Raw genomic sequence first — 14,021 nt, 5'->3', positions numbered from 1 at the left:
AGAAGAACTTGAACTCTTAATTTTCATCAACTCAACTCAGAACAGCAATAACTTAAAAGCCTTAAGCATCAAGTTTAGCCTTTTAAAGACTTGCACTAAATATAATTGTCAATTTAATCTTGATATTTTGAGTTCAGGGCTCAGTGTTTTATGAGGATAATCCCTATGCTGCACCTTAACCTAACACCCAATGAGTTGTTGCTACACCCATTTTATGACTATATTTTCCCATTATGTAAACAAGTAGGGGTGAATTTTTGTTCAGTGACAACTTCAGTCAACAGCCTGTTTGTAAAACGTTAAGCAAAACAATGTGAAGATCTTGGTTCCAGAATAATTCTGTTCTGAGATTAAATCAAAAAGAAAACAACTCAAAACCTCCAAATGAAATTGGGTACTCTCACTCTAGCCCCCCCCACATGGAAGTAGATCTCTCTCTCTAGTGTCAGTTTAGCAATCACCTCAGTTTCCTGCTTCATTTTGGAAATGGTCTGAAAGGTTTCCAGTTTTAGTCATTGTTGTGTAACCCTGGAAGATTTTCAGCTCAGACACCAGAAATGTGACAAGTAGAAACCTTTTGAGCTGCTTTGGAATTGACTCAAATACTTGTTCCTTTAAAAAAAAAAACAAACCACCACCCACAAAATCTAAATAAATCTATTACAGGACAGCATTGAGACTCTTCCTTCCTTCTTTCTTTCCTTCCTTCCTTTCACTTCTCTTTGCAAAGGCACCTAGCTTCTGCTAATACTTACAGCCAGTCTTTCTGCTTCTGGTATGGAATCCCCAGAGCGGGGTTGGCACATCATGATTCACCGTTTGTGTATCTCGTATCACGCATGCCACATGACTGCCCGCGGAGGTGTTTGCTGGCTGTCTCCACCAGGTATGCTTCAGGACGCACGAAACTGTGCTTGTAAATCTACTGCCTGCTTGGCTTGTAAGTCTGATTACCCTTAGCCTACAAGACAGACTCATCTTTATGGTGTGAAAGCTTTCACTTGTCTCCTCTGGCAGAACGAAAAAGCGCAGTGATGTTCACAGTTTCAGAGAGTGTCTGATATTCTTGGTCTCTAACAGGTCAGGCCTGAGAGCCTGATAAGCACAACTTTATGTTACAAGTGGGTTTTTTTGATATTTAACGTTCCTCATCTCATCTCAGCTCCCCACAAATGACTAAAGGGCATCTCTATAAGGGGAAGGGGAAAGCAAAATCCCCTAAACTAAACCCAGAGCCTGACCTGTAGGGAGCAAGGATGTAGGAGAGGGGTTCCCACCACAGAGCATGACCCAGAGCTCTCAGATCAGTACATGCTTTTGTGCTGACTTTACAGGAGTGGAGCCCACCCCAGCGGGGGCTTCAATCACAGAACTTGCTTACATCCATAGTAATGTCTTTGAAGCCACAGGAGCTTTTTTCTTTAATGGTTCAGCTTTCCCTTTAAAATAAGTTTGGCTGTTCACATCACTTCAGCTTAGATGACTGAGTGCAGCGGAGGGTGGTAGGGCTGCAGTTCACCAGCCAGCAAGGGGACTCTGTCAAATTGTGACACACAGTTCTACAAGCATCACCTTATAAGTAACACCCTTCCTCTCCATCATTTTGTGTATGTTGGTCTTTCAACAGCAGAAGAAAAAATTGTAAATACAGCAATATAAGAAAACTTTGAACAGGCTAAGTAAGCTCAGAGCTGGAGAAAAAGGGTATTTCTTAGACTTCTTATTCAACACCTCCATACAGAGACAAGACCTAAAGTATCAATATAAAAGTGTTTGTTTACTAAACATTTTTAAGGATAGACATAAATAGCACAGAGCACCAGAACTTTGCACAGATTTTAAAGTCATGCAATAGTGCTGTAATCTACACTGGAACAACTCACAGTAACAGATATATTGACATTTAATTCATCTAAGTGAAACCAGATCTCCTTAAAACAAAACAAAACAAAAAAAAAAAAAAAAAAGAAAAGAAGTTTGGCCCCTTAAGTTTGAGAAGACAGATTCTGAAAGCTGCTCCTTGATGAAGGCTGGTTGCCTGTTTCAGAGCCACAGGACAGGTTAAAAGTGAACCAGCCCCCTGCTTACCACTCAGAGCAATTCCCAAAATCTGCAGAAAGCTGAAAATGTCTATTTTAATTTATTTGCACTGTATGCACTGCATGGTTTTAGCCAGGAACAAGCAGTGGAAACACTGAAATACCATGAGAAATGGAAAGTGCTGGCAACTTGAAACTCTTGATTTCGGGCCTCACTGCCATTCTTTGTCTCAGACAATTTGGCAGGGTGAAACCTAAAACTGTTGACTGAGGACTCTCTTCCTCTTTTTAACCCTCAGCTCTCAGCAGCTCCCGTACCAAGGTGACCAGGCACAGCATGCGCCCGACAGCACGACACCCCATCAGCCCCCCGGGCAGACGTGGGGGTACATGTGGTGCACAGGCTGGGTGCAGCCTGTGAGCAGCCCCTGTGCACCCACAGGGTGCTGGGGCTGAGCCGGGGTGGCCCAGGGCTGCCTGGAGGAGCCCAGTCCCCGGCCACAGCAGGGGAACAAAGCGAATGGCAGCACTTGAGCCAACCCTCAAAGGTGGCTCTGCTGCACACCCACCGCAACCCACACCTGCAGTGGGGCAGCTGGATCCACACAGGGCCACTGCCATCTCCTCTTGCCTGAAAATTCCTCCTTCTGGTTCTCTTCCCGTCAGCTATGAGCTGTTTGCATTTTGGTATCGAGCTGATAGGGCCAAAAAGTCCCTATCCCTGGTCCCTGCAGCCTCAGATCTTAAAGATGATACAGCTGGTACACATCCTAGACCTGAAAGTCTACCATGGAACAGCTGAAAAAATATCTTTTATATTCAGTCTTCCTCCTTTGGAAATCAGTAGCCAGCCTATTCCTTATTTCATCAGGCAGAATCCCCTGGGCTTTAATGCAAGTTAGCTGTGAGGCAATCGAATACAAGTGTTAGTGCTAATTATCATTTCCTCCTCCCCCCCAGCGACACACTGCGCCGACGCACCGTGAAGGTTAATTTCAAGAGTCCTGCAGATGTGTGCAGCAGGATTTCTGCACACATTGAACCTTATGGATTACATTCAGCCTACAGAGGCACAGAAAAATTCTTCGAGGAACTTTTCCACCAGATCTTGTTGGCAGGGAACAGTAGAACAGTTTGTTGCAGCTCTTAATAGACATGATGTAATATAGTAATGTATTCAACAATAGGTAAGTGGCAGGTCATGAACAATGATACAATCAGATTAGATAATGCTGACCACTTTCATTTAACAGAGCCAACACCCTCAGCTCTTTTATTTGCTGCAATTCAGTGCTGTTATATCTCTTTCCAAAACACAGCAGGTTATTAATAATGTAGGATTTGGGGGACGGGCAAGAGCTGATATTCTAAAAGGGTTCTTCCAGTCTCAGGGGCCGTTTCCTTTACGTCACATTGTGCAACACTTCTTCCTGAGGCAGAAAGCGTACTCCTTTTTTTCCTGTTTTCTAGAGTACATTGTAAACCAAATATCCAGGGAAGGGCACTGTGACATAAGAACGTGGAGTCACTATCCTTCCAGTTGGGCTCTTTGTTCAAGTATGTCTGTAGAATAGCAAAGGTGAGGACATACAGGGCTGTAGTTGGGGCACTGCAGTTAGCTCCTGCGGTCCCGTGTACCTCAGTGCTCCCTGGTCCTGCAGCTCTGTGTGCACACATAGCAAAGAGAGAAAAGAAAAGGTTCTGTGGCTTTAACCAAAGGGGTATGTGAACAGCAGAGAACCCCTTATATTGCCTGTGCAAGTTTTAATCCTGCCAATTCAAAAGGCTGCAGCTTTGACAATGGGAAGCCTTGTGTTGGTGTCAATGGAGTTTGGATCAGATGCCTTGCTATTGTATTTCATGTAAGGAATAGAATAGAATAAAACAGAATTCCAAGTTAACAGCATGAGTGAGCTCTGTTCAACAGATGAGAGAAGATGTGAGTAGGAAGCCTGAGGATCTCTGATTTTTTATTTTTCCAACTCTAGTAGAAAGTTCCCTAAGATGTAGCTTGACACCGGTTATTAACTTCTAAGGGCTATGCAGGGCAGACAGGAACACTTGCAAGTTTCTTCTGATCTCAACTTTGGGCTACTGACCTCAGCAGGAATTCCACTATAATACTCAGAAGCTGTCTCGTCCCACCTAATAAAATATCCTAAATGCCAATTAAATCACCAAAGCCTTTACATTTTCAAAACAAAGTAGGGTCTGACAGTGAAAATATCATTTTGCATTATTTCTTTGAGGAAATGGAAGGGAGAAGGAAAAAAAAAATAAAATGAGACATGTAAATAAAATGAATCACATCCACTATGACCTAATTTTTTAGGAAATACCACAAAGAAAATCTGCTGTCTCAGATTTCTAGACTGATTCCCAAATCAAAGAGGTTGAGATAAGTATTAGCTAAAGGTCAAAGTCAAACAGTGCATCAGTGCTTTTTTTTTAGGAAAAGCACCAGAAAATTCTGTGACTGACATTAACACATGCAGTCAGATAAACCAGGCAATCAAATACTACGCTTCAATAAGTTAATTTACCAATCCTTACCTAGGGTCAAGAATCACTGTTTGCTTTTCTGAGCAGCTTTGTATGACTCATTTGTGAATACAGACACAGCAGAAGCCCACCTCTCATATGACTGAATATGATTTTCTCTCTAGTCTGCTAGAGAATATCAGGTAGGTCCCATGACTGGAGCTCCTCAGCCAAGGCCCATGGTCCTACTTGGCATCCTGAGTTTCAGGTTCTTCATCCAAACCAAAACATGCTTCCACATTTGTTGGGCTATACATGTCACCACTTTTTAAAAGCCTGTGAAATTTATTAAATGGTTTCAGAGATCAGAGGCCTGATCCAAATCCTACTGAAGTCAGCAAAGGGGTTGTCTTTGATTTCTTGTTTTGGATGAGATCTAGCTGTTGGGTTTCTTAGTATCACCACAGGCAGCATCCATCGTTGCTCTTCAGAATTGGCTTGGCTTGCTGGAATTACAGCAATACTTTCTAAGGAACAAGGGTTTTTTTAAACCTTCATTTTCTTTGGTTCACAGACTGAATCACAGAATCACAGACTTTGGCAGAATGTTGACTTTCCACATTGTTACTTAACTCCGCTGAGGTCTATAGGAAATTTGGGAATGGGATGCTTCTTTCAGAGTTGACTTTCAACACCTTGTAGAGCAGATGGCTGAACCTCTGTGTATACATCCTCATGAGCCTCTGTCTCAGCGTGGCTGCATGTGATCTGGAAAGGCAGGTTACTCTGAAACTCAGTAGTTGTTTTTTTCAGAACTTACACTCAGCATGGTGTTGGCTACTCTTATTTTCAACTGTGATTCTCTTCCCAAGTTCAGTGGTCTAATTTACAGTACATTGGTGTTTTGCAAGTCAGATAATTAAAATAAAGTGGAAGTGGAAAATCATGTGTGTGTGTGTGTGTTTGGACTGTACACTTAAGAATTTTATTTTTACCTCAGTGTGTGGGTTGCATAACTTCATTTCTGGTCTCTTGAAGCTGTCCCACAGCTTATTCCTCATCACCTGAGTGAATTTCTGGACATGGCAATTAGTATTTTAAGAAATATGAAGATAGACAGAATTTCCTCTTAAACCTTGTCTCTTCTCCAGCATCTTTAAAACATCATTAGACAAGTTACTGATTCCTCTAAAGATGGGAACATTCATCCTGAATCAGAGTTGAGTTTCATTTATGCCAGTGCCTACTCTTTAATGGTGATCCATATCAAATATTTAATGGGGTAAGCTTTATTCATCATTAATGACTCGATATACAAAGTTTCTCCTCTCCACTCCATCCAAAACCGTGGGTAACAGACAGATTCAGTGCTTAATTCTTAAGATTCTTTTCAATATTTGAACCAATGCTAACTGTGACACCCTGATGAGTCATTACCCATACCTATATCCCATTCTTTTAGATTAATCTATCACCTCTGTATCAGCGTTTCTCAGATCTAAACCTCCTCTTTTTCATGTCTTCTTACTGCCCTGCTTCTTGGAGTTGCCTTTTGGCCATATTCTGAGTTCTCAAAGGTTGTTGAGTGAAGACAGCTTTTTTTCTTGCTGTGCTCTGGCTTTCCACACTGTGTATGTGGCATTCATTGCAACAGGCACTGAAAATGGCTTTTGCAATCCGCCTCATGCATTTTAAAAAGATACTTTTCATGATGGTGAAAACCTTAAATCTTGACCTTGTTTTATTCTTTCTTTGATTTGTGTTGACTACCAATAATATATTTAATGTAATTTCCTAAATACTTTCTTCTTTATTTTTCTACCCATGTTTCAACCACTATGTGTCAAACCTGCACTTGCCAAACTGGTTTGTCAGTAAATCCCAATTACTCCTTTCATGGGCTCCTCAAGGAATGGACCCTTCAATCATAGGCAAGCAGTTTCTTCAGCTCCTGAAGGGCCTGAGAGGAATCTCCAGCCAGGTGTGTGGGATAAGGACAATGTAAGAGCTAAGGCATTGGGTTTAAATCTAAGAAAAACATTCGTGCATACGTTTAACTATAAGCACATAATAAGAATGAACATAAGCCTGCTTCAAATCTTCCTGAGACTGGAGCCAGAGAGGTAAGATACTTGTTGAAGGTTTACAACAAACCACTGGAGGAATGCAACAAACTGGTTTTTTAGTCCCATCATAGCAAATTTATTCAATCAGCAGATCCCCCAGCTGTCTCAGAGAAAGTTAATACGTTATTTTTGTTCAAAATATCAAACTGTTTCCAAAAATGGCAGTGCTTGTTTTAAAAATATATATATAAGATGTCTTTAATTAAAAAAAGTGAGTTTCGGGGTTTTTTAGTAGGATTTTTGTCTTCCAGTGATTTGCATAGAGACTGGCTATGCCTCCCTCACTGCCCATGAACTGTGCCTCTACTCTATGGTTGCCTTTGTGTGGAAATTTTCACTCGGCAGCACTACTGACCGAATGAGCTACTTATAGGAGGTTCAGCTCATTTCAAGATGTTTGTCATGAACCTGTTCAGTCAGCCGTGTTTTTCCTGTTTTACTTCTCAAAGGCAAGCACTGTGTACAAGAGAGCAGATCTTATCAAGACGATGTTAACAAAAATACATCAAATAAAAATCTGTTACATTGCAAATGTCAACACTCACGAAAAAAAGATATCTAAACTACAGTAGAGTTGATTTTATTGCCAAAGCAATTCCCAAAGATTGTTTTGAGAAACAACTTTTCTGTTTTTCCTTATAGGTGCTATGGACCTGTGAAACAAATGTCTCATTTATTACACATTAACTTTACAGGGGTGCCGTCATCAGAGACAGCAGCATGACTAAACAGAATTTCACTCTCTGCTTTGAAATTTGTTTTCACTGTCCCCCAATCCACTCCGAATTAGTTAGGAGTTAGATAAATGATTGGTCGACAAAATTAAATTCAGAGGTGATGTAGCCCCTAAGTGGGAGATGTTTTATCCTATATTTTTCCCTGTGTTGTATTTGCTCCTGTTTTCACTGAGTAAAACTGAGTAAAAGCATCACTTTCGCCTGCCACAAAGCCAGAGTCACTCAGAAGTCACACAAATCCGTAGGTGATTAATTAAACCTCAAAACACTATCAAGGACTGACAAGCTCCAAATCACATGAGCTTGGACTGGTGGCATTCTTCCTCAGGAACATTTTGTATAGTGCTAAGCTGTATTCACTTCATAATGAAAAGATCTTGAGGGGGTGAAGTCTGTGAAAAACATAAAGTGGTGTTTCCCACAGAAAAAGCAAGCCACACCACTTGGGTGTCTTAGTCTGGGAGCAACTGCAACGCTGATTATGCTCAGGAGAGAAAGTACAGATTAAGGAGACTAAAAAGTAACCTAAAAGGTTCTGGAAGGAAGCCAGAAGTACTGTAACAAAGGGAAAGCAATCTGAAAACAATAATATCACAAAACATCCCACGTAAAGAAGCATGGATGAATCTCCAGTCCGTATGAATGCTAGATAGATGAAGTTATCTCCCAGCTACTGCCAGCACAAACATCATTTACGAAGCTTGACAGCTGCACAGCAATTAGGAGAGGAGCTTGTGTTTACTTGTGTTTAAAGGCAGAAGCGGTGAGTGGGTTCCAGAAACGTTATGACGCGTGTTGATAATTATGATATTATGCCATTGATTTGGTCTTTGGGTGTTTTTCAAATCAAGATTTGAGATCTCTTTGTTCTCCTGTGTAAAACTCAGCTTTGAGGTCATTCTTCGCCTTACACACCCTTGGCTGTTTATGAACATCCTCACAAAACTCAAAACCCATTTCCCATTGAGGAAGACAAGAAACAGGTTGTGTCATTGTCTGGCTCAATTGTTCTGCATAACTGCATAATAATTCCAAAGAGAGGAATACTTACTAACGTGAAGTGTTATTGTTGTAAAAGCCTCATACCAACAATGAAAGGATATGCAAGGTACCAGGCATATGATTGAGGAGAATCTGCTTTTCATATTAAAGGAAAATGAATGAGAACGGCAGCCATCTGTTTGAAAGGAAAATTGGTAGAAGGTTCAGTGGGGTACCCACCTACAATGAATATTAAGGGCCATTTCTGCTCTCTTGGCACCGAAATAGATGGCTCTAGACACCTACGTGTGACAGAGATCCCCTCCTGACATCCCAAAGGATGCCAAGCCAAACCTTTTAAGCTTTTGGCTTCAGGCTGGAGGGGCAGACTTTGGCACCCTAACTTGACATTTCCTTAAAGCTGCAGAAAACACACTCCCCTGTCCTGGTCTTATGCATTGGTGCTCCTAGCTGTGGCTGCATTTTATTAGTTTAGACAGCACTCTGGGATCTTTCAGAATAAAAGGATTGTTATTGCAGAAGTTGGAAAAATGTCAGCAGAAGGGATGAAATATTGCCCCATGCCCTTGCCATACTGAACAGGGAATCTTTTCTTCAGTGTTGGTTTAGGACTTAATCCTGCAAGGTCTTGTCTGTCAGCAAATACAATCGGGTTTAAGAGCATGAATAACCATCCTAGAAATCACTGGAAACTATTTTGTTAGTGTAAAATTAAGCAAGTGCAGAAGTTCTTCAATAGACTTGGACCAGAGTACTCAGCACCCTGCAGAAACGAGCCTTTAGTTCTTAGAACCATTTATTGTGTCCAGAACAGCCATTCATTAGGGCTTTGTGCAGAGAGGTTGAATTTCACTCACTTGGAAGATATTCTTTCTAACCCCCTGAGACACATAGACTCTTTGGTTGATTTGGAAAACAAAATGATTAATGGCATTTTACAAGTTTTTCCACTAAACAGATTTCAGTTGAAGTCTGTCACAAGCTAAAGAATTTGCAGGAATACTGTCAATCTGATGACATAGTGGCAATAAATCCTATTGTACTGGATTACATTTTTACCCATTAAAATGCTTTGACCTATTGTCATCCAAGTAGAACCACATTCCACTGGCTGTTCAAAAGGTTCTGATTTCACTCTTGATTGTTACCAGGGAAACTGCACCTCAATCCAAAACTCTGTCGCACCAATCACTTAACTCAATTTGAACAGACTCATGTAGATAAAGCAGAGCACTAATTGCTTATTCCCATTGAAAAGGTCTAAATCAAATCTTTCTGAGACCTGAATAACAGAAACTTATAGAAGTTGTTTGAGGATTACTTGTTTTTTTGCATGAGGCACCAATTGCCTCATTTCTTTGGGGAATAGCTAGCTGTGGTGACAAAATATCATGAAAAGATTAATATTCTTAGTCTATCCAAAGCAAGGCTGCACTAGAAATCTCACCACAGGCCACTACTGGAAAGACTTCTCACTCAGTTTTGGAAAACTAAAAAGATTTTCATTAGTAGTCAAACAGCTGGTTAAGGCTTGTGAGTGGAAATAGAAATATTTGAATTTTCCCATTGAGATTTCTGGTGGAAAGTGGGCTGTGTTTTATGGCATCTACTTTTATATGTATTAAGTGAATATCATCTCAGTTCAGATTTGTCTTAATTTGAGTTATCTTTGAGTGGGAGAATGCCAGTTAGGAAATGTGCGTGTTCTCCCATAGCTGCTGAGTATCAGCATTTCTTGGACAGCAAAATGGGCCACCTGGCCATGTCAGAAATCAGGTCAGTAAAGTTAGCTCAGGTCTGATCACTGCCAGCGTGCAGGCTTGCAAAGAAACGAGGTGATGCTGGTACTGCAACACAGAGTCAATGCCCTGATGTTGATGTACAGAAAATTAGGTGCCAATTTGAAAAGAGTTTGAGAGGGGACATTTTAAAAAGAACCAGAGATCCTTTGTGTTCAAAGCTGCCTCAGGAATGGAGATGCCTTTAGTTCTTATATAAGAAAAATTTCCAGCTAGTTTTACTCTTTTATCCAGGTGAGTCTTCAGTTCACATTGCCTAGTGAATCCCTGTCTTGGTTTTCCTTTGGGGTGCAGGAAAACTTGTCTGAAAAATGGTTGTTCACTGAAATTGGCTCTATTCAGTTTGTTTCCCAGACTGTTGATTTTTATCAAATGTCAATTCTCAGGCTAGTATTGACCTACTATCCTCTACCATGCTGACAGCAAAGAGAAACCAAAAATTCAATGCTTCCTCAGCTGAATCTTTCCACAGGAAATTAAGGGCTGAAACACTCTCCACTCTTCCAATTCTCCAATCCAGCATGTCACCATAAATAATATTTGAGTAGTTGAAGCATATTCTCCCCCGTCTGCACTCTCAAAACACAAATTTAACTGCTTTAAAAAGAGGAACCAGTGCTACTATCATGACTGCAAACTACAAAAAAAATGAATGGTTCCTTGCAAAAAGCAGCACAATGGCTTCTTGGGTTACAGCATTGCTTCCTGCCACACGGGATGGACAGCCAGTCTGCTTTTACAATATAAGATGAAAAGATGAAAAATCAAAACAAGCTCTTATCCCCATTCAAAAATCAAACAGAAAAGAAATCTGAGGTTGTTTTTGTTTGTTTGGCTTGTTTGTATTTATCATATGGCATTTCAATTGCACAATAGGCTATTAGAAATGGATGTTCTGTCACTAAACATTCTCGCCAAAAGTTCATGGTGAGAATATGAGGCAAGAAAGGTGACTAACAAAAGAAAGAAGGGCAAGGCATCAGCCAGTCTAGAGAATCTTACATCGGAGAATACTGAGCAAGGCAAATTAGCAGTGTCCTCTTGAAATGCAGAAACTTTCTCAGCATGGAGTGTTTTCCAACTGCTGTTTCCAACAACTATTCAGAACCTCTCCTGGCAGAAAGGTTTCTCACATTGCAGCCTTTTTGTCTGGTAACACTTCCTTTGCAAGAGTTTGTTTCTTTAGAAACAGTTTCCTGAACAAATGACTGATACGTTAGTCCCTGCTCTTTCTGCCTCCAGAATGACAGATACGCAAATCTTGGTAAGAACCTGACTTGTATTTCTGACATTTCTTCCCTTCTGTTGCAGTACTGCGTTGTTACAGCTACACTAATGAAGCCCATCTAAAATATGGATTGCCTGGACATTGCCTGAATTCAGCAAGTTTGCAGCTGGTTAACTCTGATTGATCAACTGACATTTGCTAAGCAGTGCTAAACCATTTATCAACATGTAGTATAATCTTGCATTTGACAGTACATAGATCAAATGTCTGATCTCTAGGGAGCTGGGCTGACTTAGTAGCACCAATCATGTTACATCAGTACATTCACAGTCTTTCAAAAGCAGTAATGAAACAAGTGCCTCAGAATGTTTGCCCTCATTTCAAAAATGCCCATCAGCATTGTAGGATGTGTCACACAGATGCGAGAGGAGAGGAGAGGAGAGGGGAGGGGAGGGGAGGGGAGGGGAGGGGAGGGGAGGGGAGGGGAGGGGAGGGGAGGGGAGGGGAGGGGAGGGGAGGGGAGGGGAGGGGAGGGGAGGGGAGGGGAGGGGAGGGGAGGGGAGGGGAGGGGAGGAGAGGGGAGGAGAGGAGAGGAGAGGAGAGGAGAGGAGAGGAGAGGGGAGGAGAGGAGAGGAGAGGAGAGGAGAGGAGAGGAGAGGAGAGGAGAGGAGAGGAGAGGAGAGGAGAGGAGAGGAGAGGAGAGGAGAGGAGAGGAGAGGAGAGGAGAGGAGAGGAGAGGAGAGGAGAGGAGAGGAGAGGAGAGGAGAGGAGAGGAGAGGAGAGGAGAGGAGAGGAGAGGAGAGGAGAGGAGAGGAGAGGAGAGGAGAGGAGAGGAGAGGAGAGGAGAGGAGAGGAGAGGAGAGGAGAGGAGAGGAGAGGAGAGGAGAGGAGAGGAGAGGAGAGGAGAGGAGAGGAGAGGAGAGGAGAGGAGAGGAGAGGAGAGGAGAGGAGAGGAGAGGAGAGGAGAGGAGAGGAGAGGAGAGGAGAGGAGAGGAGAGGAGAGGAGAGGAGAGGAGTAAAAGATGCAAAAGTTCTGTGAGGCTAGTTAGTGAAGTCTTTGCAGATCATGAAAGCTGAAGATTTTTCCTCTTTTCCTTCTTTCAGTGACTAATTTCTGTTACTGTAACTAGCAGTAGGAATGTTTCTCCCCACCAAAACTGAAGCATTTGCTTCCTCTTCTCCATCTCCTACCGTCTCTTGACAAAGCACTTCCTTCTCCATTCTGGCTCTGGCGGGAAAGCCTATAATAATACTACAAAAAAACACTATCTATGAAAGAATTTCTTTTGTGTATTAAAAGCTTATAGTCTCACTCTGTATCACTGTCCCCAAGGGGAATGAGTCAGGGTTAATAAGAAACATCAGCTCAGAGTTCCCAGGAGACCACACTACCAGAAGAAAGGAAAGAGATGTGACACAAGGACATTGCAAACTTTTTAATAGGAAGGGTCATATGGACAGACCACCCCTCTCTAATCTGTGTCGCCTCTGTCTTCTTCCCAGGATCGCAGCCATGGGGGGAGAGCTTCAATCCAAAACTACGGCATGGGCGCAAGTATCTGAGCAAGTTTAACAAGGAAGATGCAGAAGCCAGTATTACGTAACCAAAGTCCTGGCAAGGGCATTGCAACCCATGCAGCGAGCAACATGACGATTGTATTGTCTTTCTCTGCCATCTTTCAACGTGTTCTGTTGGGTTAGTATTACTAAACAGGTTATCTACAGCAGGCACACCTTGGCAGTAGGAGTGAAAGCCCTAAATATATAGAAAGGAAAGGAAAACCTGCCCACCAGTTTGCCTTCTATATGACCTTCCCAGAGCCTCAACCTACTTAGAAAGATATTACAGAGTTTTCAGTACAGTTTACAATGTTTGTTCAGGATTTAGAAATTTAGAAATGTAGAAATAGGGGTACGTCTAAGGTGGATAAACATAATTCTTCCTTTTTTACCTTTGTTTGCAGATTTTCATGGCATACTAGAGGTCAGAATCTCTCAGCAGACTCCTTACATATACACATTTGTGCACAAGTCACACTCACACATGTCCTCATGCACAGACACTCAGATTAACAAAATTGTGTCTGTTCTTGTATTTCAGGCCTTCACTACTAGGCCCCCTCCGCCACAATCATTCCAACAAACTGGTTGCCCAGACCAGACTCATACAGCAAGCTCTGGGGCAGAATGATTCTTCTGACTCACACTTCTTCCAGCCAACATTTCTCACAGTCTGTAACCTTCAATTTCCTCTGGTATGAGCTGAAAGTGCCTCTGCTGGTCTGCCCTCCTAACTCAAGAATCCACGCGGGCAGTTTTGCTGCACCTTAGCTTTGTTCCTTCTCTGGTAATGACAAGTTGGATAAACCCCACCAGAAATGGACAGACAGGAATGGAGGAAGTGCCAAACTGGATCAGACCCACAGTCTGTCTAGTCTCGTATCCTGTCTCCACCAGTGGCTAATACCAAATGCTCCAGGAGAAGGTGTAAGAGCCCTGCAACAGGCAGCTTTGGAAGAATTTCCCTCCTCTAACAAGTTCTTAGCCTGATCTTCAGTAATTAGAGGCTGGCTTCAGCGCTGAAATTACACAGCTTAGTATCCTCCCCA

At 42.1% G+C, this 14,021-nt stretch overlaps 1 protein-coding gene across 6 annotated transcripts in view; it reads right to left on the bottom strand.

The window, feature by feature from the left end:
- The window catches only part of KCNJ16 (potassium inwardly rectifying channel subfamily J member 16), a 48,538-nt gene that overhangs the window by 21,352 nt on the left and 13,165 nt on the right, over positions 1-14,021 (bottom strand). The gene's annotated exons all lie outside the window — the stretch shown is intronic.

This window comes from Strix aluco, chromosome 21 (assembly GCF_031877795.1).
Source record: "Strix aluco isolate bStrAlu1 chromosome 21, bStrAlu1.hap1, whole genome shotgun sequence".
Lineage (NCBI taxonomy): Eukaryota > Metazoa > Chordata > Aves > Strigiformes > Strigidae > Strix > Strix aluco.
The sequence above is the reverse complement of the archived record's forward strand: the minus strand, read 5'-3'. Positions and strand labels throughout refer to the sequence as shown.